The sequence below is a fragment of the Micrasema longulum genome, unplaced genomic scaffold (genome assembly GCF_059751315.1).
Source record: "Micrasema longulum isolate JH-2025_06_02 unplaced genomic scaffold, ASM5975131v1 h1tg001009l, whole genome shotgun sequence".
Taxonomy (NCBI): Eukaryota; Metazoa; Arthropoda; class Insecta; order Trichoptera; family Brachycentridae; genus Micrasema; species Micrasema longulum.
In genome coordinates, this window is record NW_028278197.1 from 199,291 (window position 1) to 207,802 (window position 8,512).

Here is an 8,512-nt window from a genome sequence, read left to right on the forward strand (position 1 = left end):
GTTCTTTTGATTTACCCAAATATTTAATTTTGGGGGCTATTTTCAACGAGTTTTAAATGACTTAATATTAGAAAATGGGAATCAAGTTGGGGTAGAGTGGGGTCTGAACCACGGACCTTAGAGCCGTGAGTCCGAGACACTAGTTACGAGACCACAACCCGATTTAATATTATAATAAAATGTGAAAAGGATGCACAAAGAAATGGACTTTTTCAAGTAAATCAACAAATAAAATATACCTATCGTTGCGGTCCAATCAAATATAAATATAACAAAATTTAACCAACGATGCCATACATACGAAACTGGAAATAAAATAATAAGACTAAAAATAAAAAGAAAAACATAGTATCTTAACTCATTGTACAAGGACTTACAGAAATAAAACTCACGAAGGATGGTACACTAAAAATAATAAACACACAACACTCATTAAAATAGCCTAATATCAACTCTATCTAATTAATGTTAACCCGAAAATTTTCGGTAATGATCCTCAAGACAAAAATAATTTTATTTAATTTTCTTTTATTAAATTTTGAATTCTCTATCCTGACCTCTGTTTTGTAGAAATACATTGAACTCCCTAATAAAGATACCAGTCTCGAAGATGTCGCGAAAGCGATAAAACCGGTCACTGGATTTTCCAAATTAGTGGATGAAAGTACGAGTATCACTCGTATTTTATTTCAATAACAAAGATTGTACAAGAGTTAAAAAGTGTACAGTTAATGAGGCAGTTCAGTGGTTTTTTTAAAATATTTTTTTATTTACTACTGAACTAAGCCATTTTTTTTTCAATTTTTAAATATCGTTTTATCAGCGCTACGATTATTTAAACTTTTGTATTTCTGAAATAACTCTGCGTGTGACGTCGAGGTTCATTTCCGCTTATTCTCATTTAGTTCTTCCTATTGGTCCAGAAGCGACAAGCAGACCGGAAATCTGTCGTAGCTCTCAGATCATAGGTTGATTCATATGAACCAGTGACGTCATTCATAGTAGTGCGTTTTTATTTATTTTTTAAATATTATTTTTTCCGTACATTTTCAAGAAACTTTGCCGTACAATTGAATGCTTTAATTTTTACCCCGCGCAAGAAAACATTTTTTGTATCCAATTTCCTGTAGGGCTGAAGTTCCTCATTAACTAAAAAAAATGGAAAGCCTTAAAATATTAAAAATCATTATTTTTTTTTTTATATCGAATGTAATGTCATATTATTTCCTAAGATGTTACGAACTAACTTAATTAAGCATAAAAAAACAGTTGTAATAATTTCCATGTGTTCATTATAAGAAAAGTTGTTCACACAAAAATAATAAGGTCACCTTTGACCCAGGCGGCCTATTATTTTGAGGAGTTAGCCATCTTGAGTCACCTACTCGAGGAATAACATCATCCGGCTGGTAATTCAGTTACCAATAATTGGGTCTGGGGTCTGGGCACCCATTGTGGCCCCACCTTGCTTAATTGATGCCTTAATAACTGACATGGAAATTCACCAAGAGCCTTGTGAGGAGGGACCAAAAATACACGAGACGAAAATGTAGTATCACACAGTAGCGGTCACAGAAATTGCATCACCAAAACTTTGGGGTTTTTCAGAAATTGTATTAAGAGTAATTTAATTAAATATTATAATTTTTAAAAAAAATTGAAAACAATCCTGTGATATTTTAAGAAGATTACAATTACATTGAAAACTTTATACAACACTTTTGTACGCAGCAACTTGGAGTTTGCATCTGTTTTGTGGAGCCGACAATACATAACAAACATAGAAAGGATTAAAAATGTTCAAAGAAAATTATAAAAATACCTAGATTATAAAAACAATAAAACGCTTTGCACTTAAGCCAATCTGATAACAAAATGGATTTTTTACCCTGGAAAATAGACGCACCATATCAGAATTATACTATTTATATAAATTACTCAATAATAAAGTATACTCTTTTAATCTACTCTCCCAAATTAATCTGGATGTCCCCTTTCGCATGACAAGAAATTAGTATTTATTCCATCTACCAGTCTGTAGCACTAACTATGCATAACACTCTTTCCTCTACCGTTCTTGCTCTAACTATAATGCTTTTTTTCATCAATTGATATATTCAACATGCCCCTTAATTGAAAAAAATAAATAAGACTTATTCTTTCTGGCTGCGATACGATCCTACTTGATATTTAATGATGCTCACACTTACACACACCTGAACACTTACTCCTACACAAATACACATAAACACACCTCTACACTCACTCTCATACAAATACACATAAACACACCCATTTGTTGTACCACAATTTAATATGTATGATTTTTATTTAGAAACTTCGCTGGTCTGTCTTTAAATCGTATGTATTTTATGTTTTTATATCATTGTCGAACGAAGCTAAAAATTGAACATGAATCGTGACGTATTAGAGGCGTGGCCAATGCAATGACCGTTTTTGCGAGAATTCAAAATTTAAAAATATTTTTTATTCTCTCTACTTTTTAAAACGATACAACACGGCATAGTTGAATTCAAATCGGGAGTTGCGTATTGAGCGACGCCGACGTCTACAAAGAAACTAATGGGTCAAAACGTAAAACTACTTCTTTAAGAGTAGTTTAGTCGCCTTCTGTTTGATGCGCGTATGCGGCTTCTGGACTATTCTTAATTCAATGGGTAAATTTCACCTAACTTCCCCATTTAAAACCGTGTTCATTTGATTGGTTAGATATTTTACTGAAACAATAATGTTTATTTGAGTGTTCCTCTTGCCGTCTGATTATTAGACAGAAGATCTCCCACAGCTTCCGTGTTATTATTCCAGGCCAGCAATTACTCCGCATTGCATTATTTCTTCAACGTCAGGTTGACAGCTGACAGTTAGGATCCTAATTGATGAGAAGAATATTCAAATTTGTCCATTAACGATTACGGTATGTGCTTATCTGCTAATTAAATTAAGGGGATAATTCACGATATTCATTGAAATTAGGTACTGGATTATTGCATCATAAAATATTACAACACATGACTCCTAATGGTTTTACAACCGAAAAAAGAAAGATAAGTATATTGTATTATATAAGTAGTAGGTACATATATATTATGAAGAAATTGACTGACACCTGGGCCCCGATTACAATGGGAAGTTTACATTTATCTTCAATTTTATCTACAAAGTAAAATTAAGTTTTCTGTATGAAAAGCAAAAATGCACACAATTTTTTCTTCTAAATATGTTCAATTATAGTTTATCGACGAAGATACTTAAATAAATATGCAAATATACTTATTTCCGTACATAAATATCGGTTTTTCTTTATAGACAGTCGAAGTTAACTCTGTTAACTTACCATTGTAATCGGGGCCCTGAAGCGTAAGACTGATCAGCGTACCTTCCATGTAACAAAAATGATCGAGATACGCCGCAATTAAAGTGGAGTACCCTATCTACTTATAAGAGTGTAAACGTAAATGATGATGATATGAAGAAACATAAGTAAAAATAAGTTTAAAAAAAAGAAAAATAATAAAAGTTTGTATGTTGTTATTGAAAATATCCATCAATAACTATTTATTGATTCCATAATAAATGTGTACAACGAATGTCTTTCGGAGTAGCAAGTTAGTCGGAAAATTCTGAAATAAATTAAAAGTTCAAAATGATTATAAATTAATCAAATTAAAACAATAGGAGTGGAATGCATCGGACTTTCATATATCAAGATTAAATAACGAACTTACGAGGGTTGTGTAAAAAATAAGGTTCTCAATTTTTTTTCAGGTTTAAAGCATTTTTTTTTTGAACTGAAAAATTCATAATTGGAAAGCTTAATTTCTTAACTATTTTTCTACACAACCACCAGATTTTTCAACGCATTTTTGTTGACGACTAATCCACTTTTGGAATCCAGCTTCAAAGCAGTTCGCCGCCAATCCGTGGAGGAATTTGGTGACCGCTTCCTGCACTCTTTCACCAGTCTCGAAACGTTGTCTACCCAAGTGTTGCTTTAATTTTGGAAACAAGTGGAAGTCACTCGGTGCAAGATCAGGGCTGTAGGGAGCCTGTTCAACGAGATCCCAGCCAAATTTTTCCACCAAATTCCTCCACGGACTGGCGGCTGACTTCTTGGAAGCTGGATTCCAAAAGTGGATTAGTCGTCAACAAAAATGCGTTGAAAAATCTGGTGATTATGCAGAAAAATTGTTAAGAAATTAAGCTTTCGAATGATGTATTTTTCAGTTCAAATAAAAAATGCCTTAAACCTGAAAAAAATTTGAGAACCTTATTTTTTACACAACCCTCGTATATTCATTTAAATAACAATTAGATTCGAATTGGATTACATCCTAAATTAGTTTTATTATTTAAATAAATATCAAATGGTTATTTATTTATTTATTTATTATATATATACGGCCTAAGCCAATTACATGAAGAAACATAAATGCAAGAAACTGAACAAAAAGAACATAAAACTATTTAGGAAAGACAATCAAGGGCAAAATAATAATAGTATACAATACTCGTATATTAAAAAAAAACGGAAGACCAAAAACTTTGAGCTAAACCATGCCAATCCAACTTCATCCCACACTGTTTAGTCGCGAAGAGATCTACGAAAAGCCGGAAGATCTATCCCAAAAAATTCCAAGTCGTGTGATGAATTGACTAATCTACACATTCTGGACATTGGGGCATAAAAACCAAAGTTTCTCTTAGAAGATTTTATAAATAGCAGATTTTGATTTCTGGTGACACGGTTGGGAACATGAAAAGAAATTAATTGCAACAGAGATGGGACATCACTTAAAGCATTAAGTATTTTGAAAATGCATATAAGGTCCATCTCAGTTCTACGTCTCTCCAATGAAGACAGATTAAGAGATTGCTCTATTTCAAAATAAGAATAATTACCCCTTTGTAATCCGAGCAACCATGCCACTTTTCTTAAAAAACGGTGTTGGACAGACTCGATATGGTCAATATGAGTCCTGTAGAATGGAGACCAAATAGGAGAAGCGTATTCTAGATGGGGTCGAACTAGTGAGCAATAAAGTTATGAAGTAAATATTAAATGGTGTCTGACACAGTACGTATGGCAAGATATATGAGTGTGGAAGAAGCTAGAAATGTATGTCAGGATTGACGTCTGTGGAGTTCCACCCTCTCTGCCTACCCGTACGGGGAGATGGCGTGATGGTAGTAGTCCACCAATAAGCCAAGAAAAATGGTTAGTGGGATTTTAGTTGTAATAAAATTAATTTTATCACTACTTTGTATCTTGATATTTTTTTTAGATAAGTAATAACGGCAAAAAAATTAAGCTAATGTTGCGACATTCATAAAATTACGTATGTATTAAAATAAAATAAATGCTTAAGGTGTTTTCAGAATTACATATTAGGAAACTCATTAAATTATTTTCATTTTGTTTTACCAGATGTTTTACATATAAGGAACTTCAGCCCTACGGGAAATTGGATACAAAAAATTGGAGCATTTAATTGCAAGGCAAAGTTTCCTGAAAATGTACGAAAAAAATCATATTTAAAAAAAAAACAAAATCGGACTACCTTGAACGAAGTCACTGGTTTATACGAATCAATCAATGATAGGAGAGTTATGGAAGAATACCGGTTTGCTTGCATATTTTTTTTAACTACTGAACTTCCTCATTTCTAACAATTCATATCAACAATTTAATTAGCAAAGTGGCGACATTATCGACTCTTTTTTTAAAAATTAAAAATTTTGTTCCCAAAACGGAAAAAATTCTAATGTATAAAGCCTATGTAAAAACTAAAATATGTTATACGCAACTACTATGGGAGCAGGATATCAAAATGACATAAACAGACTACAAAGACAACAAAATATAATATTAAAGTTAGTATATGACCTTCCCTATTTAACTGCAACTAGAGAACTTTTTAAACACACTAAGCAATTAAATATAACTGAACTCTTTCAACTAGAATCATTAAAATTTATCCATAAATTAGCCACTAATGTAATTGTAGACGAAGAACTAAAACTTGTAAAAAATTGTAGTCAACATGGACATAATACGAGAATATCAGACAAATACCATATACAACTTTCTAAAACAAGACAAGGACAATCAAGACTAATGAACCAGGGACTGAAATTATACAATAAACTACCAGACAAAACTAAACAAAAGACTCAGACAAACGACAAAAGACGTAAAAAATATTATTTTGAACAGAGTATGATTAAAAAATGTATATATTATTCTATGTAAAATGAATGTAATAATCATAAATTAATTTTCAAATAAAAAAAAAATAAAAAAAATGTAATAAATTATAACCTACTTTATTCATGATAAGCGTAAGGCGCAAGTAATGCAACAATTTCGTTCGTCCGGTTAATTAGTCAGACATCTACAAATTATAAGTTTAGAGATAGGTAGTGAAAATTTGGCCAAAGCCTAAAATTAAATGTGTATTTTTTTTATGTAGTCCTGGCAGTGGTGTCTTTAATACCAATTTTCTAGTGAAGCTCAGATTTTAAGAATAAGTATAATATGCGTAAATGTTAAGTAAATAACACAGTACGGACCATGTTTGTAGGCATCTTTGAGCATTTTTATATTGGTTGCTAGTTTTTTATCTTCATAATGTGTTGATATAATGCGAATTAAAATACATATTAGGTGCTGGTGAATAGCGATGATTTCTTAGTGAGTCTCAGCCTCACTTGCTTCATATGCTTCTTTGTCCCTGATTCCTGGCTGGAAGTGTTTTTACCTTAGTGTGGATGAAGATTAGAAACTTACCTAAACTTAGAAGAAACTTACCTAAACTCCAAACTCTCCAAACTCGAAGGAACATGGCTGATGCCATTTTTATGTATAAAACTTTGAATAACATGATAGATTGCCCTAAGATTCTGTCACTTATTAATTTTAGAGTCCCAGTAACGCAGACCAGAAACCAATCTCTTTTTAAAATTTCTAAATGTAAAACTAAATCTTTTCAAAATTCATTTGTAAATAGAACCTGCCATATGTTTAATCAAAAATTAAATTGTATTGATATTAATAACATATCTTTAACTTCCTTTAAAAGTGAAATTTCCAAAAATAATTCATGTTATGATGTTTCGCCTTGAATCCGCAGCCTATATTATGCAGGTGATGTGCAGTTCTGTATGTAGGCACATAATAAATGAACACTGTATGGTCAACTATAGTTGTATTATTTATTGTAATGTGCAACTGTGGGACCAATATTCATTTACATTTCTAGTAATATTATAAGTTTTGTATGATTAGTAATTTTATGTTATGTATAATTTTTATGTGACAACATTTACAATAACAATATTATGTGGAAGCCTCTAATTGGACTTTATGATATGTATTTATGGTATAATTGATTCTTATAAATGTATAAATGTCTGTTGGCTTTCCAATGAAATAAAATAAAAAAGATATTATGCAGAATTTTAAATGTTGTATATTCTATCAGAAATTTAAACATGAAATAATTAAATATCCCTGTAATGTACAGAGTACCTCTTCAATATTAATTGATGAATAATATTGTGCCCTACCAAATAAACTAGATGTGGTGAACAGGAACAGGGTTGGATTATAAACTCAAAAACATGTGTTTAAATCTAAAATAAAATAACAATATATATGTTAAATTTATATTTAAAGCACGCACCTACATACTTTGTGATTTCGCATCTTAAATAATTGAACGACATATTAATTTTATTTTGTATATTTATTTAAATCTTTAAGTACAAATAATAAATACTTAGGCGGACTTATTGCTAAAAGCAATATCTTTCAGCCAACCAAAACAAAAGACTGGTTAAAAGAAGAGTGGGTCATTTTTTTTTTTTACTTAAAAACATTATGAACGTACATCAACAGGTACGTAAACGAAAAACAGAAAAATTAAAAATACCAGCTGTTTTTAAATGAGGAAATTAAAACGTACACGTAATTTTATGCACCTTAAAGGATGAAAATGTAGGATCAGGTAATAAATTTGGAAGGAGACAAGAAGAGGAACCAGGTAAGAGAAGAATTGAAAAAAGCAATGTTTCAGGCGTTTCTTGAAAGTGGCCAAAGAAGGTGCATTTTCAAAAATGAAGAGGTAGCTCATTCCGAAGTCTAGCACCTTAAACAGAAAAACAGTTGCTGAAAACTGATGTGATATGTCGAAACACCATGATCAGAAAGGTAAATGAAATTCTCAGCAAGATATTTTGGTGCCAGACAGTTTGTGTAAAATAACTAAAATAAATTTTATATGCCAACTGGAGAAGTAAGAAAAAATTACGAAAAGCAAAGAATAAAAAAAAACTAACATTATTGGCGAATTTAGAATTTACTATTTTATTTTTAATTTTCAGCAAAATATTAAACTTTATTTGCTTTTAGCAACATTTCAAAAGTTTATTCAAATAAACAAATATGAGTATACAATATTACTATGATATACATTTTTTATATAAATTCAAT